At 41.5% G+C, this 25,529-nt stretch overlaps 1 protein-coding gene across 3 annotated transcripts in view; it reads right to left on the reverse strand.

The window, feature by feature from the left end:
* Nucleotides 1-25,529, reverse strand: part of Kcns3 (potassium voltage-gated channel modifier subfamily S member 3) — a 51,143-nt gene that overhangs the window by 8,385 nt on the left and 17,229 nt on the right. For all 3 annotated transcript variants that reach the window (XM_045149893.1, XM_045149892.1, XM_004663782.2), the window contains exon 2: nt 5,844-6,033. The gene's annotated coding sequence lies outside the window, so the exon portion shown is untranslated. The remainder of the gene's footprint in view (nt 1-5,843; nt 6,034-25,529) is intronic.

Here is a 25,529-nt window from a genome sequence, read left to right on the forward strand (position 1 = left end):
AGGGTCAGACTCCTTCCCCAGGCCAGCCCATACCCAATGACTTGCCTATAATAGTGCACAATGACTCATCATACTTTCACAAAGGACAGCCACCCAAATCTAAGCTCCCACAGAGCCAGATGAAGTACCTACTGGAACCTCATTGCAGGCCAACTGCTCTCTGTGCCCAGTCCTGCCTTCCTCCATTCCCCACACATGCTGATCCCCTGGAAACCCACCAACAAACTTCTTGCATGCATACCTCTGCATTAGTCTACTTCTTGGGGATGATACCTGAACTAAGAAGTCTCTTGAATTCAATCAGATGGTGACGACTAAATACAATTTCTCACTAAAACGATCCAAGGATCTTTCTGATACATAGGTAGTTCCAGGTCTTGGATCTTTTCTGATAAATAGGTAACTCCAAGTCTGGGGCTGTAATGTACCAGATGATTCTGGAATGTCTTGTCATACTAGGAAACAAGGAAACTGTCAAAAATAAAAGAAGAAATCAAAAAACTCAAGGACAACTTAAGGAGGCTTCTTCTAGCCAAAGGTAAGAAATATATGCCTCCAAGGGAAAAGCAAAAAATCTGTTATGGACTGAAACACATCAAGTATGCTAAAATTCTTGAATTCACAATAATTTTTCAAAAGATAACAACTTAGTCACCTTGGGAGAATGTTAAAGTACCAATTCATTATTCTTTGAAAAGTAAAGAGAAAAACCCAACACTTATCTTGACTTCCTGGGTAAAGCATACTTTAGAAAACTAATATGGGGGTTAATGAGAAAAATTTTCATTATAAAAATATTCCAATAATTCAAAAATAGATCAATGGAAATAAGTAAATGGTAAGGCAGAAAATAATTAGCTTCAAAAAATAAACATGTTCAGGGGCTGGAGAGATGGCTTAGCAGTTAGGGTGCTTGCCTGCAAAACCTAAGAATCCAGATTCAATTCCCCAATGCCTATGTAAGCCAGATACAAAAGGTAGCACATGCTTCTACAGTTTGTTTACAGTGGCTAGAGTCCCTAGTGTGCCCATTATCTTTGTTTACATGCCTCTTTTCTCACTATATCAAATAAATTAATTAAATTTCATTGTCAAAAATTAAAAAATAATTTAAGAATAAAATAATGAAAGTATCTGAGAGTGAGATTAGTGGCTATACAGAATAGCACACAAAATAATATTTAAAATAAAAATGGTTGCTGGAGATGAAGGGCATATTTAGTAATAAAGGTGTCAGTCCATCAAAAGAAGGCATAAGAATTATAAATTTACCTACAAATAGAGAAATATATATATATGTACATATATTATATATAATAGCTTGCAATATTAGAAGTGGAAATCATTGGAATTTCAATATCCTACCTTAAATAACACATGAAACAAAGGGAACAAGATTCCAACATTATTGACCTAGGAAATGTAACAGACAACTACAGAACAGTCCTCCTAGCAAATGCTCACTCTTCGTAAATGCACACATAATACTCTCTAAAATGCACAGGTCGTGTTGCATCATGAAACAACCTCAATAACTTTAACTTAGACAAAATAACTGAGGTTATCAACTTAAAAGGAGAAAAGGTTGGCTTAGCTCACCATTTCAACAGTTGAAATCCATCACTACTTGGCCTTGTTTGAGGTCTGTGGCAAAACACAGCATATAGCTGTGGAATTCTAAGGCTCATCTAAAGCAGCCTGGAAGCAAAGATGGGAGAAAAGGAAGGGACGGGTCCTCCACTAGGCCTTCCTTCTACTAGGACTACTTGTAAATTTTCCATCATCTATTTATGCTGCCAGAAGTGAGTACCATGCCTTTAATACATGGCCCTTTGGGGATATTCAAGATCCAAATTATAGAAAAATCTATTGGAATAGTATAAGTATGTAGACCAAACACAATGGAATAAAATTATACATCAAAAACAAGAGTATGGCTGGAGAGATGGCTTAGCAGTTAAGATGCTTGCTTGCAAAGCCAAAGGTTCCAGGTTCACTTCTTCAGGACCCACATAAGCCAGATGCACAAGGAGCACACACATTTGGAGCCTGTTTGCAGTGTCTGGAGGCCCTGATGCACCCATTTTCTCTCTTTCTCTTCTCTCTCTCTCCCTCCCTCCTTCCCTCCCTGCCTGCCTTCCTCCCTCCTTCCCTCTGAAATAAATAAATAAATAAAAATAAACACTTTAATAAAAAGGAAAAGATTTGGAAAAAATTTTTAAAGCATGAGTGGCTGGGTTTAGAGGATGAAAGATATGACGAAGGCGGGTCCTGGTTCCTGCGAATCTGGGACTCAGCAATGTGAGGCAGGGTCAGAGTCCTGAAAGGAGGACCACAGAGGTATGAAACTATAAAGGTGAACCTTAAGTTACAATGGAGATCCCAGGACTTTGGAGATGCCAGGACCATGAGACATTCTCCAAGGAAAGTTGTAGGTTCCAGGTGGATCCAGCACATAAGAGACCATAGAGAGCATGGCTAGAGGAGCTGACCTTACTCAAGCCTTGTAGAGCTCAGATGGTTTCATTGTGAGTCCCAGATGCTGAATATGGATGCAGGATGTAGTGTTGGCCCTGCTGGTTTTCAGTCTTGCTTTGGTCTTATCTTTCCTTGTTATGCCTCCTTTCTTTCCTTTGGGAATGCTTACTTTGTGCAATTATATGTTGGAAGTTGTGTTTGATTTTACAGGGTTCACAGTTTCAGAGACTTCCATAGATGAGTCTCACATGATACTTTAGACCTCGGACATCTGAATAATTGTTGGAACTGATAAAGACTATGGGGACTTTTAAAGTTAGACTGAATGCATTTTACATAATCTAAGTGGCTATGGAGCAGAAAGTGGTAGCATGAATGTAAAATGACCTCCATAGGCTCATGTGTTTACATACTTAATCCCCAGCTAATGGTGCTATTCTAGAAGGTTGTACAACCTTTAGAAGGTGGAGTTTTGCTGGAGGAAGTATCGCTAGAAGATGGGTTTTGAAGTGACATGGCCAGGTCCCATGTTCATTCTCTATCTCCCCAGTCCCCAGCTTTCCTCCCTGACACAGACCTCCTGATCAGCCCTGTCATGTCTTCTCAACAATGATGGACTCTAACTTTTGAAGCTGGAAACCACATTAAATCCTTTTCCTTCCGTAAGATGCTTCTTGTCTAGTATTTTATCCTGGCAACAAGAGAATAATTAATACAGCATGAAAACTAACTGATACTCCTAAACAAATATTGAGTCAAGAGGAATTCAAATACCAGCTAGACCTTAATAATGTAAAAGACTGATAACTTTTCAATGTCCTAATGGTATTATAACCATGTTCATTAAAAAGAGTCCTTACCTTTTGGAAATATATACCAAAATATTTATAGGTAAATTATAATGGCTGTATACACATTGTATACATGACTAGTAATAAAAATTTTTAAAAGAGTCCTAGTCTCAAAAAATTATATTTAATTATATATCTATATATCTATATCTATATCTATCTATATATGAATGAAAATTTTATGGAAGTTTTTTCAGGCCATCTTCTTGGTAACTCTTTCATATACACTATTGTTCCATCAACAGCATTTGGGATTTATTTTTAATAACATATGAAAAAGTAACAACATTGACCACACAATATGGCCAAGTACTAATCACTGTTGCTTCCCAGAAATGGCTACACAAGAATTTAATGTGTCACTCTGTGTTGTACATGTTAAAATTTTTTGTTAAAAATGATTTAATAAACAAGGTATGGTGATGCACTCTTGTAATCCCAACACTTGGGAAGCTGAGGTAGTAGGACTGGAAACTCAACATCAACCTGAGTGACATAGCAAGACAAGACCTAGTCTAACGTGATGCTCATGCAAGTGCATTAGTGGCACACAGCCATGATGGGTAACCAAATGCTCTTGATTTGGCTAACGGATCAGCTCAGTGGAATGAAACCCATAGCTGGTTCGGGGAAACAAGTCACAACCATATCCATAAAACAAGCCCACTCTCCATTATGAAGATCCCACAAATTGTGGGCTACAAGAGGGCCTACACCTATTAAATTCCCTAAAATAATAATGGTTATCCCATTTATCTGGTGCTGACTTCATTCTCCATTGGAGAGTTTGCTTCTCTTTTTCAGATGGATACAGATCCCGAGGAGAGAATCAGCCCATCACACCTCAACAGGACCCCAGCTGAAACCATAGAGTAATTGGGGAAAGGAGCAAGAGTTCTGCTTTGTTGGTGAACCTGGTACCAGCACAAGGGTAAAGGAGATAAACACAGAGAACACTCAACTCCTATCAAACCAGACATCCAGAGACACCAAGGCTCTCAATACCTCATCACTGAAGTAGACCTAAAATGAACCCAACATGGCTCAGGGAAATTCACATAAGAGGGAGCGGAAAGATTGTTAGAGCCACATGTTGGGACATTATGCACAGAGACATTGCCTCTTACCCATAACTGATGGCTAACCCCACAATACATGACCCACATTCCCCAAAGAGGAGGGTCCCTGAGGAAGGGGGAGGGCAGGGAAGAGGCTAACAATGGTATCAACATGGCTGTATACACATTGTGTACATAACTAATAATAAAAAATTTTTAAAAAGACCTAGTCTCAAAAAATTATATTTAAATTTTATATATATATATATATATATATATATATATATATATATATATATGAATGAAAAATTTATGGAACAGTTTTTTCAGGCCATCTTCTTGGTAACTCTTTCACATACACTATTGTTCCATCAACAGTTGGTACAGTGCCTAGACACTGCAGGCAGTGGAGAAGCATAACAGAACAAATGAATCATCTCTTTGGATTCTCTAGAAACCCAAAGTGGTGGATCATTACCTATATGTTGCAAATGGAGAAACGTGAGACAGGATTGCTGGGGTTTGTTGGTCAGCCAGTCTAACAGAAAAATGGTGAGTTCCAGATTCAGTGCAACTTTCTCTATGAAATAAGGCCGAAGAGCAAAAGAGGAGGACACCCAGTATCTAATGGTATTGTATATGTGTACACAGGGCACAAACACCATGTGTACACACATACACACACCTGCACGTGCATACACACATGCTCAATACTCTTTTGTCTGGAAGAACTGTCAAATTCTTATCACTGTTTTTACTGAATAAATAGCAGAAAAATCTAGACAAGGCATATCAAAATTCTTTTCTTCCAGTGGCCAGTTGAGTCAGGCCAATAAAGTATCTTTTGGGGGACTGAAATGAACAATCCATGCTTACCCTAGCAAGCAGAAGATATGCAATAATTCAGTCCTTTTGGGAAGCAAAGGCCTAATAAATAGACTGATCATTCCATGTTTCAAGAGAAATGGAACTCTTAACTTTTATATGAGACATCCCAAGTTTCATTAATATTGACCCACCATGTTTTAATCAGTATGTCGCTCTAGTATAATGCTCTTCTGGGAAGAAGACTTGGAGAAGTCATACCACCTCTGACCTGACCCAAGCTCCTATCAGTTACAGCCCCATGCACCTATTTTAAAGCAAACTGACTTAATGGACACAAAGGAAATCTTGTTACAGGAGTAGTTGTGTTACTTCTTCAAGTCTGAGGTATAAATGCCAAAAACCAGATGAGGAGAGACGACAGACTACAGAACATTGTAATGCCGGCCTATGTTATCAGTCAGCAGAATTCAAATCTAACTTCCAAATCTCCTTCAACTGCCCATCCCATCTTCTCAGTGGACTTTGCAATAGAAGAGTTTCCCTGGTGTCTAACCATCATCATTGTCACTAAATAGCAATAGCAATAGGTATTGAAAGGCAAAACTGACAAAAGAAAAGCAACTCTTACCTTCGTGGTGGCGATGTCACACACACTGCCCTCATCCTGCACAGCAGAACGTCCATTGTCATCCAAGAAGCTCCTCCCTTCTTCCTTCACTGGAATGTGAGGTGTACAGAGGCATTTGGTGACCAAAACAAGAGAAGATGCCTGTTCTCTGGTTGTACAAGCCAAAGCAGTTGCTGTTTGTCACTGTCACCTGCAGAAGAAACCATCAGCCAAGCTGTCATGCCAAGGAGGAAACAACAAAGACTTTTTCTCACCAACCAGTGCTCTGGGTGGGCACATTTTACTGATTGCATACAAACCTTCAAGCCCCATGGACTTCTCTTGACAGGGGTAGTCTTGCCCCACTGTGGAACCTTCACTCCACCCAAATATGTGAATAGATTTATGGCCTCTCAGAACTTGACTGTAGTGAAATTCTTGGAGCAAAGCTTCCATCACAGGCCAATGACAACTCTGAGATAAACTAGACAGGGAACCAGGGCTCCACTCACTTCCCACACAGTTGGCTATTAAGACTTACTGTACTTGCCAACTGACTGGTGATATACTTGTGAACTTCTAAATGAACATTTTCAATCCATTCCAGAGACCAGTTTCCAGAGGTTACCACTCTAACAGAATTAACTCTCCAGCTGTAATTTGAAATCAGTAGACTTCAAAGACTGACTAAATTCAATTTTCTTTATTGCCTATTGTTCTATGTCACAGATCAGGAATTATTTCATGTTCTCATGTAGATTCCTTTGGTGAATGTGTGTGTGTACAAAGACTGTCAAAACAAGCAAAACGGCAAGTCATTTCTCTCTCTCTGAATAAGCTAAAGAAAGAAAGAAAAAAAAAAACAATTCCCTCCCACAAAATCTTTGCCTCATATTGATGCATTCCTATGAATTGTAGCAGCATCTAAGTACATAGCATGACTTTCATGTTGCCAATCAAAACCAGGTCCAAACAGGAAAAGAGAAGAACATTGACTTTGGACAGAAGACATAAGAAATGTCTCTGGCAATATCAGTCATGGTGGTTTATGGTCTACCAGGCAGCATCCAAGGCTGTTTCAGACATTCCAAGAGCTCATGGGCCTTAAACAAGTAAAGAAACAATATGTCTGGGCAATCTCCAGGGGGGCAGTGGAGCCACAGGCAGGAAGGAACCCATTAGCCAAGCCCCAACATGAGCAGGGTCAACCTTCATTGCATTGAAGAAGTAAGATTCTACCTCTAACAGCTGACAATGAGAAAAATCCAGAAGCACAAGGCATTTCCGCCCACCATGATTTCTCAGATGTGATTCTTCCTAGAGGAAGCAAAGAAATCTCAACAGAGATAAGTAACTGAATTCAGAAACAAAAAGCTTCTGGCCTCCTGTTGCCCCCCTACACACACACACACTTCCTCGTCGTCTTCCTCTACTTCCTCCACTCTCAATCAGTCTTATATATCTGTCTCCCAGTGAACACAGAAAGGCAAGTGTGCCTAGTCTTCCTTATCAGATGTTTCTGCAGCTGAAGCACTGGGAGATAATTAATTAACTGCAAACAGCTTTGATATCACTATATTAATTACTATTCAGCACTTCAAGAATCTCCAAACACTGGCTAGAAGTTCATTGATCTAGCTCACTATAGAAAGGTCAAAGCTGACCTAGAAACTGAAGGTGAGGCTCATCACAAACATCCTTTCTACAGAACGCATAGCTAGGGCACTTCAGTCAGTTTCCCATGAATGAATGACATCCTAGGAAGTTCTTTCCCTGCCACCTAAACACAGAATTCTTGTTCTTTGCCCCTTTTTCTATCAGCATAATTTCTATTTTCTTTTAAAAATGTATTTTCAAAGTAGATGTAACATTAGGCAATACATAATATGAATTTGTAGCAATCCATACTGTAAAAGTATTTTATGTTCTCAGAGAATTCAACGCAAATAAGTGAGACTCCTACCATGCCAGCTATACCCTTAGGAATATCTCAACCAACAACCACTACATATGCCACATATTATTTTCATTCATTATTTTCATTTATGTTCTTTTGGTTGTATAGCTCACAAAGAGACTATAGGGATGTTTGAATAGTACTTGGATGGAAAAAAAAAAAACTATAGTGAGGACTGGAGAAATGGCTTAGCGGTTAAGCGCTTGCCTGTGAAGCCTAAGGACCCCAGTTCGAGGCTCGGTTCCCCAGGTCCCACATTAGCCAGATGCACAAGGGGGCGCACGCGTCTGGAGTTCATTTGTAGAGGCTGGAAGCCCTAGCGCACCCATTCTCTCTCTCTCCCTCTATCTGTCTTTCTCTCTGTGTCTGTCACTCTCAAATAAATAAATAAATAATAAATTTAAAAAAAAACTATAGTGACTTTTAAAGGTGAACTAAATGTGTTGCTTTTTACATCTTAATGAATGGTCATGAGTTTAAGGATACTAAGGGCAGAATATGGTAGTGTGAATTTGGTGCCCCCCACATAAACTCGTATGTGCTAAATGCTAGGTCCCCTGCTGGTGGCAATTTGAGATTTCGAGCCTTGCTGGAGGAGGTGTGTTGTTGGGGATGGGCTTGTGGGTGATATAGTCAGTTTCCCTTTGCCAGTGTTCAGCTCACTCTCCTGTTGTGGTATTCTCCCTACTGTGGCAGAGGTATTGTCCAACCTCTGTTCATGCCATACTTTCCCCTGGCATCACAGAGCTTCCCCTCAAGGCTGTAAACCAAAATAAAATAAATCCTTTCCTCCCATCAGCTGCTTCTGGTCAGGTGTTTGTCCCAGCAATGAGAAGGTAACTGAAACAGAAAATAAAGAAATCCTAGAGCACGGATGCAAAATCAGGTGGATCTGTGTGATTTCCATGAGTGTGGAAATCAACAATCCCTCTTAGTCATTACAGAAGGATTGGACAAGTTAGGCAGAACATGACTCAAAGGTTTGGAGAAACAATATTCATCCAACACATTCTCCCCCTGCTGAACAATCACACACACTGTTTCTGTTCCTCCATTTCTCACCAATGTGACCAAAGTTGATCTGCTCAAAGGAAGGGATCACTGGTTATGATTTAGTACTTAACAGGTTTCTGACTTTGGGGTTCAGCAGGATTCTGACAAAACCCATCAACCTCAATCAAGAATTGCTCCTCTCGCCGGGGGTGGCGGTGCATGCCTTTAATCCCAGCACTCGGGAGGCAGAGGTAGGAGGATTGCCATGAGTTCAAGGCCACCCTGAGATGACAGAGTTAATTCCAGGTCAGCCTGGACCAGAGTGAGACTCTACCTCGAAAAAAGAAAAAAAAAAAGAAAGAAAGAAAGAATTGCTCCTCTCTGCAGAATTCCTCTCCTCACAATAACTGCATAGTCATCACTGTTCCCTCCAGCTTGGCTGTAGTTCCTGGTGAATTCACTATAGTATTCACATGGCATACAAAATGACTACCTCCATTATTGAGGGTGAAAAGGTGATGAGTAAGTGGCATATTGAATACTTTCATCATCCAAATTCCTGACATCCAATCTTGGCACAAGAGCCAGAGACAAGCAAAGGGATAACAACCAGTCCTGAGAGGTGATCATAGCAATACCATTCCCATGGACACAAGGTGATCTTCAAAACCTGTAAAACTGTGTCTGATAAACTCAAAGCAGACACTTCATGTGACACTGCAGGACAGACCAGTGTCCTCTGACTCACACTGAATCCTAGATGTCCCCATCACTGTTGGGCCAAATTCTTCTGAAATGTTATCATGTCAGGGCCACTCACTAGACTGAAAAAGCCGCCAGTTAGAAACAATGCCCTACTATCAATCTTTATATTAATTATCCCTGTCACACAGCAGCTTCACGCACTTTGTTTGAACCAATTCCTCTTCCACAAGCCAGCCAAATTGAAAAGTAAATTAAGGACAAAACTCAATATGGCTAATGAAAGACAAGCTGGTCCAGACTGGAAACAGAAGTAGAAAGGACAAGCTGGTTGTCAAGACCTGTCTTGGCATTCAGCAAAAGAGAGAAGTCTTATTGTAAAGGTTCATCATGTTACACCTTAGTTGTGGGACATCCAGAGCAGAGAGTTGTCAAAACCCCAAAGACTCTGGTGCCCTTAAGTACCTGCAAGCCTCCTTCTACTCTGACTCCAGGCTCAGAAGGCACTGCCTGGTGAATTGTGTCCCTATGCCCTTTGCCAACATAGAACACATGAGTTATGCAGCCAATACAAATCCAATTGACAAGAAAACCTTAATAAAGTGGGAGGATATTTATTTACATCGCCTGTGAGGATTTTACGTTTTGTTTTTAGAGGTAGGGTCTTGCTCTGGCTCAGGCTGACCTGAAATTCACTATGTAGTCTCAGGCTGGCCTCAAACTCACAGTAATCCCTCCTACCTCAAGTGCTTACATTAAAGGGGTGTTCCACCAAGCCCAGCTAAGGTTTTCTTGTGGGGGGGGAGAATTGCATGTGCCTGTAACCACTGAGCAATCCTCCCCCTCCTGCATATATATGTCTTTATGATGGATGTCCATTTGTGTATGAATTTGTGTGTGTGTGTGTGTGTGTGTGTGTGTGTAAGTGCATGTTTGTAAGCAGGCATGTGGAGGTCAGAAGTCAACCTTGGCTGTCTTCCTTAGTCACTTTCCACCTTATTCTCTGAGACAGGGTCTCCTGCTAGATATGGATCTTAGCAATTTGGTTAGAATAGCTCACCAGTGAGCCCCAAGGATTTCCTGTCTCTGCCTCCCAGCACTGGGATTCAGGTTCACACCACTGTGCCCAGCATTTTATGCAAGTGCTGAGAATCTGAACTCAGACCCTCATGCTTATACAGCAAGCACTTTATGGGCCCCCTCCTGTGAGTTTTGATGTATATCAACTTCCCAGAGTATGGCCATTTCTGGAGCACTGAGAATGAATTTCTGAAATTACCAGGTCATTAGAGAGTTAACCTTGTCCTGTGATAAAGGCATCAAGGACATGAAACCTATAAGAACCCTCCCTGGGGCTGAGATTATAACTCAGCAGCTAAAGGTGCTTACTTGCAAACCTACTGGCCCAAGTTCAAGTCCCCAGTACTCACATAAAGCCAGATGCAACATGGCACATGCATCTGTAATCCCAATATACCCATGACAAGGGTAGGTGGAGCCAGGAGAATCAGGATGCTCACCTGTCTGCTAGACTGGTGCATGCAACAGCAAAACAAGAGCTTGTCATAAAGAAGGAAGAAGAGAACAAACACCTCAGTTCTCAGTCCTCTATAAATACAGTAACACACACAAAAATTAAAATAATAAACAAATAAATAAATAAATGAGATTTTCCAGGATGGAGGCTGCCCCAGAGAAACATCCTTACCTTACAAACTTCTATGACAGGGTTTCTCAGTCTTGGCACTGCTGACATTATAAGGATTGCAGGATGTTCAGAAGTTTCATTAGCCTCCACATACTAGATGCCAAGGTTATGACAACCAAAAATGTTGTCAGACAGTGCCAAGTATCCCCCTTGAGGAGCAAATTTCCCCAATTGAGACCAATACTCTTACAGTGGCATAAAAGGACATTAAGCCTCTATTTGGGACCTGAAAGTTCAGAAATCTGGCAATGACAGATTGTACTATCATTTTCCCTGTGGACAGGGGGTGGGTATGGCTCTCCAGCCCTTGTTCCTTTAGAATTCACAAAATGGTGTCCAACAGCCAAAATTTAAAAATAAGGAAAAGTAAAAGCAAGTCTGACTGTCAAAATTCAAAACATATTTCCTATAATTAGAATACAAAAATAAGTGATTTTTCTCTAAGAGAGTCTGTCTTAGATTTCCTAGCATCTCCAGTGCCAGGATGACATACCACACACATGCACTCACATACCTTCAGAGTATACAGCCTGCTTTCTGAAATAATTTTGTACATTCTGAATATACCCCTGTCTGGCCAAAGCTCCAATATTGTGGAAATTCATTTTCCCAGGGAAAAACACAAGTGCATGTCAGTTTGGTAGTCTTGTCACTATTCATCAATTACAAAGACATTTTTAATAAAATTTGCTAAAATTATAGAAATAATAATGGAAGATGAAATTTCATTCTGCCTCGGTCTTGCTTAACTAATGAGAATTCTGATCCAGCACTTTGCTTAGATAATATTAAAATATCACAATCAAGACGCCATAATTGGATTTACTGTGATAGAAAACTTACACTGAAATTTAAATCCTATGATCCAAAGCAATCAGAAGGAAACACCTTCCAGTTGATTCCAACAGTGGATTACTATGAATGTCCGTTTTCCCAAATTATCAAATTTCAAGAAGTACCTTAAGTTAATATAAGATATCCCTGAATTGGCATATCTTTTTAAATTTTTGATCTGCTTCAGAAAGAAAATGATAGCTTCTCAGTTTCTAATATATTCAAGGATCTAAAATAAATTGATAAAAATTCTGAGTTTCACTGAGAAAACCAGTAAGTGCTTTCAAACACAAAGTCTCTAAATTATACTTGAAAGGTTAATATAAATTCTGTGTCTCTAGACTCTTCAAGATGAGTGAATATAAAACCATCCCAGAAATCCCTGAGGCCTGAGCATGGGTAACTAAACACTGCTTTCTTCTCCTTGGGTTCTGTGTTTCTAGACAACCTTCCCTGGGGGCGGGGGGAGCAGCAGGCAACACTACACTGCTTAGTCACCTTAGAGACAATCGGAGACAGCAGAGCAGACTGCCAGGCCGGGATCAGCCCTGAGAAGGTATGCCCACATAAAAGGAAGAATCTACATACAGCCACCCCTGGGTGTTGACAGGACTCTCAGTTCACTCCACGGGGCCCATGTGACTTCCTCTGGTCCACTGGCCCCATGAAAGAACTCTCCTGGTTCCACCTGTGACCTGTGGCTAAAGATGAGAGGCTCTGCCTATGGGCTGGAAACAGGAAGGCAAATCAGCCCACTTGGGGGCCTGAGTCCTGGGAAGCCTCATCTCTCTCTGTGGTATGAATGACGTATTCATCAAACCACTGCACAGACATAGCAATAAAGGGGGAAAGCACACAGCTTCAGAGGGTTGCGGAGAGAAACTGTATCATGCCACATTAATAGCAGTGTAAACTAGTTCAGGGAATCTCTCTCTGAGGGTATTGTAATAATGTGTTTCAAGAAATTCTACCTTTCACATTTCCAAAGGTATCATGAGGGAATAAGTCAGGGCAGTGATCAAAGATGTATGCACAAAAATATTCCCTGTACCATTAATTATTCACAAAAGTACAAAGCCAAGGGCAACCTAAATGTCCATCAATAGGGGAACAGCTAAATAGTTTGCAGGCAGCCATGCAGTGGAACACTCTGGTAAGCATGCTGAAGTAATCAACACACCTCTGGATACTATTTGAGTCCTGCTCTCAGGGCTTCCGTGTCTGAGTCGGTGGAATCTTCTCTGTGTTCCTATGAATAGTGTCTTGCTTTGATTGTTTTAATTGTAGTTTCTTGTTTTGTTTTTCTCTTTTTTCACTATGTAGCTCTGGCTGGCTGCAAACTCACAATGTAGACCAATCTGGTCTTGAGCTTCTGACAATCCTGCCTCTGCTTCCTTTGGAATACTGGGATTACATGTATGCACCAATATGCCGAGCCTACACATACAGCACTTTTATTGCATTCATTTTACAAATGGAGAAACTAGAAAGCAGTCAAGCTACTAATTCGCCAGGGTAAACAGCTATTAAGTGATGCCTCTGTGATTTGGACTAGAACAATGATCCAAAGCCACTCCCTAAACCACTGATACTCCCCTGCCTGTATTATAAAACATACACAACATATGCTAAGTCAAAACAAGGAAACAAAGGGCCAGGTGTGGTGGTGCACTTGGGAGGCAGAGGTTGGAGGATCACCATAAGATGGATGCCACCCTGAGACTACATATTGAATTCCAGGTCAGCCTAGGCTAGCGTGAGACCCACCAAAAAAAAAAAAAAAAAAAAAAAAAGGAAACACACCATAGGGTAATATCCTCCTGTCTATGTAAAATATGGTTAAGATAACAAAGTGAAAAAAAAAAGTTTGTAAGAATATATAGCAAAGGTGATTTTTATTTTCTCTAGACAATAGAATTTAGGATTTTTGCCTAGACTCTACACCTATCAATACTGTGTGAATTTCTTCAAATGATTAAGTATTATAAAATACTTAGGAAATAGTTATGTCTACTTAGAAAAACAGAAAGTTACAGGCATCCTTGGTCAATACTTCAGCAAGAATGAAGAACTAAGAGAGACAGGAGGTGAACTTGTAAATTGGCTTGATAGAACCTTAGCCAAGGTGTTCCTACGTCATGCGCAGAATCATCAACGTCTTTGGGTCACTGGAGGCTACTTTACCACAAGGGCTACTCTGGGGAGGCAGAAAGCAAGAAATAATATGGGTCTGACCCTGAGAGCTTATAGAGAAAAAAATATGTAAATAAAAACTCAGGGGTAAAGATGGCTCAGCAGTTAAAGGCACTTGCAGACAAAGCCTGATGATTCAGGTTCAATTCCTCAGTACCAACGTAACTTGAGATGCACAAAATGGCGCTTACATCTGAGTTTGCAGTGACAGGTGGCCCTGAATGCCCATTCTCTCTCCTCTTCCTCTTCCTCTTCTTCTTCTTCCTCCTCCTCCTCCTTCTCCTCTTCTCTTCTCTTCTCTTCTCTTCTTCTCTCTCTCTCTCTCTCTCTCTCTCTCTCTCTCTCTCACACACACACACACACACACACATCTCATATTCTATATATATATCTTGCAAATAAATAAGATAAGATAAACTGAACTTGAAGGTGCAGCACACCAGGTGTCTGGGCAACTCAGAGGTCAAGTCCCTGTGACAGGGAAATAGGACCCTGTGTAGATAGGAGCACTGGAACTAAGCCATGAAAGGCAGGGCAGGTATGAAGACACACAGATCATAGGGAAGGATGGGAATGCGGGTTCTAAAGAGAGAAACAAACAGACACAAAAAAAGGAAACAGCAAAGTCTGTTTGAAGTACAGAGCACAGGCAAGAGTAGAGTCCTAGCAGAGTCTTATGATCTCAAGATGTTGACACAGAGGACTGCACAGACAGTATAGCAGTAAATGGCTTTTACATGTAAGTCCTTCTGGCCTGGATTCCCAGGCCACCCACATAAAGCCAGACAGGCATTCATTTGTGGTAGCAAACTATCCTATTGTGCACTACACACACACACACACACACACACACACACACACACACACACACGTAAACAAATGAAAAAAATTAAAGATATCAACCAGTTCTTTTCTTAGAATCTAAAGAATTTTCTGCCTCCATGGTCCCCCTCTTCCTGAGCTAGGGGTAGGGGCATCCTGGGGAGAAAAGACTGGTTCACAGAGCATGAGGCTATATAGAGACTCTCCTAGAACAGGGACTAGGACTCCTATCATTTCTAATCATGAAGAATCCATTGGGAAAATGGGAAAACCTCTAGGCATTACCACTGTTCCTAAAAGGTGTGCATCATTAGAAGCTGCTTTTAAGCACCTTAAAAGTCCATGGAATTCTGATGTCAGCAGTGAACTCCAGGACAGTTGTTGGAAATGCATACAGGGACAGAAGCATAGGCTGATCGCCTTAACTCATTCCTCTTCTCTTCTGGATCCCACTTAGCCTATGTCCACCCAACAATTAGGGCAGCCGTCTGCAGAAGAAATTTAGGTGGGGCTAACTGATCTTGATATTTACTTATTCCAACTGAAACTGAGCAATTCCTTCCATTTAACCAACAGGTACTGATCCAACATAGTTCTACCAGTATAGCAACTTTGCCAGGGGAAGTCTCAGATAATTTCCTCTCAGATAGAGTCACTATTGATACCACACAATACTACATAAGTTCCAAGCCACATTAAATTCCAAGTAGTTACAGATATGCTCCTAAATCTTCTTTACTGAGTTAATAAAGAAATACAGGGCTGGGTGAGTTGTTGAGTGTGTTGGCATACCATGCTTAAAGAGCAGATTTCATCTTCAGCATGATATAAACTGGGCATGTGGACCACACCTATTATCCCAACATAGAGGTGTAGGCTGCAGGATTAGAATTTCAAGGTCACCCTTAGCTACACAGTTAGTGTGAAGCTATCCTAGGATACTTGAATTCCTGCCCCCCCCCAAAAGAAACAAAATTTTAGAAAGCATTTATAATGCTAAATAATAAACCAGTTATATACTATTTTGAAAAGCATATACACTGAAAAACACTGTCCTGAAATGTAACTCATTGCCTATCCTAAATACCACAAAGGTCCATAGAACAGAGGGTTGTCAAGATACCTTTACATACCCAGCAAGCACCTCATGGACTAGACAATAGGATGGATGGGGAGGACGGGGAGGGCATTGAAGGGTGGAAAACAGTAATCTGGACACAAACGGCAATGGTACCATAAAATTCTACTTCCTAAAAGACAGACCAAATGGCTGAACCTTCCCTAGACCCTTACAGGAAACACCTGAACCACAAGACACTGGAGAGGGTAGGATCAAGACTAACCCAAATCTTCTACATCTTTCCTCCCTCCGTCTCCCCATCTCCCCTCTCTCTCTCTCTCTCTCCTCTCTTACTCTTGTATATTAGTTATATTTTTCCTCAATTTCTTAGTGGGCACTGACCTGTAACCCCCACTTCCAGCTTGGGGCTACCATCCACAATGAGCTTTTGATCAGAGAAACCTACAAGGTTTCCCAAAACAATGACAGACTTCTGTCAGAGTACTTGATGACCCACCAAAGGCCAGTGGTAAGACCCTACTGCTGAAGATTCCATACACAGCTGACATGTAAAATGGAACGGCATGGTTGGAAGCTCAGAGAGAGTCAGTCCCCAGACAGTCAGCGTGTCTAGTGCCAGAAGGTGCTACATGGGCGACTGGGGGAAATGACCAATATCTGTCCAAGCAACTCATTGTCTAACCTAATTCACAACAAATAACCTGATGTGATGCCCACACAAGTGCAGTAGTGGCACAAAGCCATGGTGGGGAACCAACTGCTTTTGATTTGGCTAACTGATCCCCTCAGTGGTACGAGACCCATAGCTGGAGCTGGGAAACAAGTCAAAACCATACCCAAACATAAGCCCACTCTCCAATATCAAGCTACCATCAATCATGGGGTACAAGAGGGCCTACACCTATCAAACTCTCTATCAAAAAAGTAATTGTTATCTCATTTTTCCAGGTGCTAACTTACTCTCCGTTGGAGAATCGGCTTCTCTTTTTCAGATAGGTGCAGATCCTAAGGAGAGAGCTGCCCCAACATACCTCAAAAGGGGCCCAACTGAAACTAAGGACAATTGGCGAAACAAGCAAGGGTGATGTTTTCCTGATGAGCCGGATACCAGCACAAAGGGGAAGGAGACCAACACAGAGAAAAATCAACTCCTACCAAATTAGAGAGCCAGAGCCTCAGAGGCACCCAACACCTCAGCACTGAAGCAGACCAAAACTGAACCCAACATGGCTCAGGGAAATTTTGCGGAAGAGGGGGCGGAAAGAATGTCAGAGTCACATGTTGGGTCATGACATGCAGAGACATTTATCATACCAATAACTGTGGGCTAACTCCACAATGCACGACCCATTTACATCAACAAGGAGGGTCCAATGGGAGGGGGTAGATCATGGATGAGCCTAAACAATGGTACCAAACTGCCTGTATTTGCTGAAAAGAAAACTAATAAATTAAATTTAAAAAAAAGAATAGAGGGTTGTGAACCTCTAGATCCCCATTGGTATATATGTAAACCAAAGCTTAATGCTCCTATGTGCCTCCTCCAGTGCCTTCCCTCTTGGAGTCAATGCTTCCCTCCCTATTCTCCTCGTTTGATCTCCATGCCCCATGCTCTCACCTTCTGACACTTCTGTTTAGCATAGGGCTCTCTCTGATCATCTTAATCATGCCAGTGAGGTGCGTTGTTGCCTCTGGGCTGATTTCTCTGCCTGGAATGTTCTGTTCCTGGGTGATTACATGGTTTGCTTCTCATTCCCTTCTTGTCTTTACTTGAATGGCTTGCCTTCAAGGAAGCATTGGTTCCTTTGTTACCTTATCTGAAATATCACTACCTCTTCAAGCTTCTTCTAAGCCTTTCCTTGTTTTATTTACAAACCCTAAAATATACTTAGAAACAGGAAATTTCTATATTATTTATTATTATTTATTTTAATTCCCACTCCAAAGACTGCAAAGATTTTTCTCTGCCATACACACCACTGGACTCCAAAAGACTAGACCCTCTCTGGTACATAGTAAGTTCTTAAAAATAATTTGCTAAAGCAACATATTTTTTAAATATTTAAGAGAATTGGCATGCCAGACCAGGCGTGGTGGCACACGCCTTTAATCCCAGCACTCGGGAGGCAGAGGTAGGAGGATCACTGTGAGTTCAAGGCCACTCTGGAGCTACAGAGTGAGTTCTAGGTCAGCCTGGACCGGAGTGAGACCCTACCTCGAAAAAAAAAAAAAAAAGAATTGGCATGCCAGGGCCTCTTGCTACTGAAAACTCCAGACTCTTGTGCTGATGAAGGAGACCAGAGAAAACTAGCTTCTTTCAGACAGTTGGTTTAGGGATAGAAACCCAAAGAGTGAACAAGGACATGTTATTTTGTCCATCTGGACAAAACTGAATCTTAGGCATGCTCCTACCTCTCTCCAGTGACATGCACATCAGGCACATCCTGCTTCTTTTAACTCAGCCTCCTTGGGTCAGCCCTGAGTCCATGAACAAGTCATATTTGGCTCCTTCTGGGTCACCCCTTGATTCTAAACCAATCAGGTCTCTGCTTACACCCCTGAGCCTGATGAGGAGGCTCACCCTGATTGGACGTCTAATCCATATGAAGGAGGTTACCTACCTGTCCCAGTCCCTCTCTCTGTCCCACTCTTCTCTTCCTTTGCCCAGTTGCCTGAATAGCATAGCAAAGTGAGCATCCCTCCTTCCCAGCCTGATTGGGATCAACATGGCTAGGAAGGGAAGAATACTTATCTTCACCTGGGTATTTTCCTTCCTGCCTTCTATCTACATCAGACTTTAGGAGTTCCCTCTCACTTTAAGATTTATCTTTATCTATGATCTCCATCTCATTTTTTTAAATTTATTTGAGAGCCACAGACAGAGAAAGAGGCAGATACAGAGAGAGAGAATGGGCGCACCAGGGCCTCCAGCCACTGCAAGTGAACTCCAGATGCATGTGCCCCCTTGTGCATCTGGCTAACGTGGGTCCTGGGGAATTGAGCCTCGAACCAGGGTCCTTAAGCTTCACAGGTAAGCGCTTAACTGCTAAGCCATCTCTCCAGCCCTCATCTGTTTTTTTGAAGGAGCCTCTATGTCCAAAATTCCGTGATTCCGTGCGTGTGTGTGTGTGTGTGTGTGTGTGTGTGTGTAAAAGCCCCAGACTTTTCCTAGATGTCAGTTTCTCCTAAATAAACCTAACGTATTATGATTTTTTCCCTAAATAAATTTAATAGTTCATAATTTATCTTTCTTTAGTGGGTTTCATCAATTCTTTCTTCAAAATACCATAAAGACCCAAAATTTGTGTTGACAAGTTTGGGAGACACCACCTGAATCTCAAAATCCTGCGCCACTACTCTGTGCATCAAGCTTTATACTAGTACTAAGTAATCAAATCCAGGCTAGCAGGCTTTGCAAGCAAGTGCTTTTAACCAAGGTTAGTTAAATTTTTTCATACAGTGTGACTATTGGCTACTACCATTTTATGTCAAATTTTAAAGTTGTTCTTATCCATTATATTATCTGAAAGAAAAGAAAAAGTTACAACTAATGTGTTTTTATTGTTATCATAGTATGTGTATGTAGAGAGGGAAACTGTGTGTCATTGTACATGTGTGGAGATCAGAGTCTTCTCCTACCTTGTTTTATATAAGCTGTCTCATTGTTTTGCCACTATGAGGCCAATTTGCTGACTCCTGCTCCCATTGCCATAGGGATTACAGATGCATATGTGATACATTTACATAAGTGCTAGGGATCTTAACTCTAGCCAGTAGGCTTTGTAGCAAGCACCTTTAACCAGTGATACATGTCCCCAGGTCCCTACCATTGCTTTTGAAATTATGGTCACATTTCAGGAAGAAAATTAGCTTATGTATTGGTCATTGAAGATGGGTAATATATTTTTCCTTCATAAAGAGAGTTTTTATCGAAGACAAGTCAGCTCTGGAAAACACATACACACACACACACACACACACACATACACACAGTATTGAATCAAGTGTATCATAAAACAAATACAAAATAGTAAATGAAAACTCAGGGAGAAGGCATAAAACCAATAAAAACACATGGCATTTTGCAATCAGAGAGGAGTTGGTTGATAAAATCATTGCAGTCTACCTGGCAAATGGTAAAAGGAAATGGACAGTATACAGACTCTGAGTAAATGCTGGTAATAAATCAACACAGCCTGCAATGGTTGAGATGTAAAATTGCGCAGTTTAAGGCCCCGCTGCCTACTGCAATAACCTAGCAAAACACATTTCACTCTGGGCTGTTCCAGCACAGTCAGGCTGTCTTCAAAAAGCCACGATAAGCCCCCTGCCCCATTTCATCATGCCAAGGGCTTTTTTTTAACATGAACAATAGATTCTTTAAGGAATCTACCAAGAAAAGCTGAGATAAGACTCCTCACAGTTCTTTTTGTTTGGTTGGTTGGTTTTTAGAGGTAGGATCTCAGTCTAGCCCAGGTTGACTTGGAACTCATTCGGTAGTTCCAGGCTGGCCTCAGACTCACCAGTGATTGTCATACCTCTGCCCCTCAAGTGCTGTAACTAAGGGTGTGCGACATCATGCCTGGCTTTCTCACAGTTCTTTTTTTTTTTTTTTTTTTTTTCTGCATTCATGAAACCCTTGACAACTGCCCAGAAGAGTGTATTGGAAGTCATAGATACATGTGAAATCCAGGCTAGAAAGATAACAGTTGACAGTAGAGTAGTGGCAATAGAAAAGAAACACATGTGCAGAGCATTTGTCTCACAGTTCTTATAAAACGTAAGTCAAAGGCTGATGATGGAGTTCAGTGGCACAGTGTTGGCTTAGCATACACAAAGCCCTGAAGTCAATCCTCATTCCTCCCATCAGAAAAAAAAAAAAAATTGTAAGCGAGCTAGAGAGATGGCTTAGCCAAAGAACCCAGGTTTCATTTCCCAGGACCCATGTTAGTCAGATGCATGGGGTGGCACATGCATCTGGAGTTCATTTCCAAAGGCTTAAGGCCCTGGTGCACCCATTCTCATTCTCATTCTCTCTCTCTCTCTCTCTCTCTCTCTCTCTCTAATAAAATAAATGAATAACACTTAAATAAATAAACAAAAGTTGTAAGCTAAGAACAAGTAAAGAAAATACTATGTTATTTCCCTGCCACTGGTGTGGGGTGGCCAGGATCTTACACACTTGCAGCAGTGGGGAGAAGGCCTGGCTTCCCAGTTCCCTGGCTCCTGGTTCCCCTGCACTGGTGGGTATGTACATGCAGTGAGAGTAGGCCTGGGATCTATGATCCTGGCTCCTGGTTCTCCTGTCCTGGTGGGTGCTCTCACACAGGATAGGTGAGCACATGCTGTATAAGTAGGCCTGGCCTCCTGGTTTCGAGGCCCCTGGCTCTACTGCTGCTGGTGTGGGCCAGCACATGTGGCATGACTAGGCCTGGCCTCCCAGTTCCACTCCTCCCAGTTTCCCATCTCTTATCATTCCTCTACTGCTGGTATGGGGTGGCTGGGACCCTACACACTTGTGCAGCAAAAGTTGGCCCCAGTATCCTTTTCTCCAGTGGGGCAGGCAGGGAATCAATGGATCCCCATTGTGTTGTTGATGCAGGATTTGGGGGTTCAGGGGAGGTCCCCAAAAATTTATGAACTGCAAGTTTTCGGTTCTGGTATACTTTAAGTTCAAAATGAAATGCCAGCAAGCATTTTAAATGAACCTAATGGGACGATGAACAATCAGATGTTCGAATGGGAAGAAACTGGTCAAAGGGTAATTAAACAGGAACTCCAAGAATGGCTGAAGGAAATGGAAGAAAAGTAGCAAAAAAGAGCTGACACTACAAATCAAAGGTTGGCTCAATGAATTGGAAGAAAGGCAACAAAAAGAACTCAAAGGATGGATGAAGAAAATAGAAGATAAGCAACAAGTCAATCAATGGCTGAAGGAAATCAAAGAAAATCAGGAAACAGTACTCCATAGATGGTTTAATGAAGTCTAAGATAGTCAATAGAGTCAACTAAGAAGTCAAGAGAAGGCTAAAGAAAATTGGGGAGAACCAATGAATAAATGAGCCCATGGGACAATGAGCTCAAGGGCACATCCAAATGTAGGAATAAACTCCAAGAGACAAAAAAAAAAAAAAAAAAAAAAAGTCATTCAGGAAATGAAAATGGAGGCCTAGAGATATGGCTTAGCAGGTAAAGCATTTGCCTGCAAAGACTAAAGACAAGCCCTGCATGGTCTCACTCAACTGAAGTTCCTAACATGGACCAGCTTGAATTACTGACATACCTGATAGGCAACTCAAGGCCCAGACAATAAGGATAGAAGGTTTGAGGTAAGGGGAAGGAATAGGTAGGGGAAAACAAACACAAAACTGAATATAAAATCAACTGGTACCATAGTAACCTTTATTCTTGAAGACAGAGTAAAACATATAGACCTCAACAGGAGTAAGGGGGAGGATGTGAAAAGAAGGGCCCTGGAGAGGGTAGGATGAAGCCTAACCTCAATTTATTTTTATTATTTATTTATTTTTTTTTTTTTGTCTCTGCCCTGTACAGTACCAGAAATTGGTGGCTACCCACAATGAACTGTTGATCAAAGAGACATACAAGGTTCCAAAACAAGACAGGCTTCTGTCAAAAGACTTGATTACCCACCTGAGGCAAAATGTAAGACTCTGTGACTGAAGACACCATATGCTGTCAACACAGACCATGGAGAAACCTGGCTAGCATCCAGAAGGGGGCCAGTCCCCACACAGTTAGCCCATCTAGTGCTAGAAAGCACTACATGAGGTACTGGGGGAAAGTGGCCAACAACAGTCTGAACAGTCTGAGCAACCAAAAGTCTAAGTCACTAAGAAGCAAACACCCTGACAGGATACACACACCAGTGCAATGGTGGCACACAGCCTTGGTGGGTGACTTATATCTTTATGATTGGCTAACAGATCTTCTCAGTGCAAAGTAACCCATATCCAAAATTGGGAAACATGTCAGAACCCTACAGAGACAAAGATTATGCTCTCCTGTGTCAAGCTTTCTCACTAGTTTTTGACTAAAAGAGAGGTTACATATATCAAATTCTCCTTAAACTACTAATGCTTATCCCATTTTTTTTTTTTTTTTTTTTGAGGCAGGGTCTCACTCTAGCTCAGGCTGACCTGGAACTCACTATGTAGTCTCAGGGTGGCCTCAAACTCACTGTGATCCTCCTACCTCTGCCTCCCAAGTGCTGTGATTAAAAGCGTGTGCCACCACGCCCGGCTGCTCATCCCATTTTAAACTATGCTGCCTTCACTCTTTGCTGGAGAATCTGTTCTTTTTCAGAAGGTAGTGAGACCTGAGGAGATAAACTACCTCTAGAATTTCAGCCAAGCCACAGCTGAAACCACAGAGGAACTGGAGAGATGAGCAAGAGTGCTGCTTCCATGCTGAACCTGATAATCAGTGCCAAGATGAAGAAGACGGACCCTGAGGATACTCAACACATACCAAAGCAGAGATCCAGAGTCTCCCAAGAGCACTGAAATAGACTTAGAACATACTCATCAAAGCTCAGGGAATTTTGCAGAAGAGGGGGCAGCCACAGGCTGAGACATCATGCCCAGAGGCATTTCCTCCCCCAAAAAAATAACTGGCTGCTGCTCCCACAACATATGACCCACACCCCATGGAGAATACCTGCAAGCCCACAGGGAAGGGTCCCAACGGAATGGGAACAGGAACAAAGGAAAAGAGGATACCCATACATGATGTAGCTATACAAAAAAAAAAAAAGCCTCCAAAAATAAAGGGACCCAGGTTTGTTTCCCCAGTACCCATGTAAAGCCAGAAGCACATGGTGGTGTCTGGAGTTTGTTTGCATTGCTAAAGACCCTGTCATGCCCTCTCTCTCTCTCTCTCTCTCTCTCTCTCTCTCTCCCTCCCTCCCTCACACACACACACACACACACACACACACACACACACACAACATAAATAAATATAATATTAAAAAGGAAAGAAAATAGAATTTAATCAACATGTGGAAATGCTGAAGAAAAACATAACAGAAAACAAAAATGAAATAACTCTCCTTAAAAGATCCCAAGAAAGCCTCATCAACAGAGTAGACAACACGGAGGACAGAATATCGGAATTCAAGGTCAGAAGAATTAGATGAGGATTCAAAAGTATTGTGAAGTTCAAAAAAATGTGTGAACAGAACATGAAGGAACTTTAAGACACCTTAAAAAGACCAAATATTCTTATCATAGGCATACAGGAAAGGGAAGAAATAAAGGCCAAGGGCAACAACATTATCAAAGAGAGTTTTCCCAACCTTACAGGTACAAGAGGTGCACAGAACATCAAACAGACAGGACCAGAGAAGAGATACCCTATGTCACATAATATACTAAGCACAATACACTAAACACAGAAAATAAGAAGAGAATACTGAAAGCTGTAAAAGAAAAATAGCTCATTACAGACAGGAGTAAGCCCATCAGAATTACCTCAGACTTTTCAATGGAAACTCTTTTTTTTTTTTAAAGAAGAAACCTTTTTTTTTTTTTTTAATTTATTTGAGAGCGACAGAGAGGAGGCAGAGAGAAAGAGAGACAGAGACAGAGAGAGAGAGAGAATGGGTGCGCCAGAGCTTCCAGCCTCTGTAAACGAACTCCAGATGTGTGCGCCCCCTTGTGCATCTGGCTAACGTGGGTCCTGGGGAACTGAGCCTCGAACCAGGGTCCTTAGGCTTCTCAGGCAAGCGCTTAACCGCTAAGCCATCTCTCCAGCCCTAATGGAAACTCTAAAAAGCCAGAAGATCCTAGGACAGAGTATTTCAAAAGTTACATGATCATGGCTGACAACCCAAACTACCGTACCCAGCAAAATTATTTCTCATAATAGAAAGGGAAATGAAAACCTTTCACAATATAAACCTGCTATATGATTACATGAGCACCAAGTCAGCCCTACAGAGAACACTGCATAGAATCCTCCACACCCAGGAGATAAACCAACATGCACATAAGGAGAAAAAAGTAAAAATCAAAAGTAGAATGCACATAAGAACATGCAAAGAACAAGAAAACACCAAACTCCACAAAACATTCAACATGACAGGGATTAGCTCATGCGTCACAATTATAACTCTAATGTTAATGGACTCAATACTTCAATCAAAAGACAAGGGTTAGCCAGATGTGGTGGCTCTTGCCTTTAGTCCCAGCACTTGGGAGATGGAGGAGGATCACCATGAGTTCAAGTCCAGCCTGATAGTACATAGTGAGTTCCAGGTCAGCCTGAGCTAGAGTGAGACCCTACCTTGGAAAACCAAAAAAAGGGGGGCGCACAGGTTAACAGAATGGGTCAGAAAGTAGGACCCATCTATTTGTTGTTCACAAAAAAAAAAAAAAATTGATGTTACAATTA

The sequence above is a fragment of the Jaculus jaculus genome, chromosome 5, assembly GCF_020740685.1.
Source record: "Jaculus jaculus isolate mJacJac1 chromosome 5, mJacJac1.mat.Y.cur, whole genome shotgun sequence".
NCBI classification, from domain to species: domain Eukaryota; kingdom Metazoa; phylum Chordata; class Mammalia; order Rodentia; family Dipodidae; genus Jaculus; species Jaculus jaculus.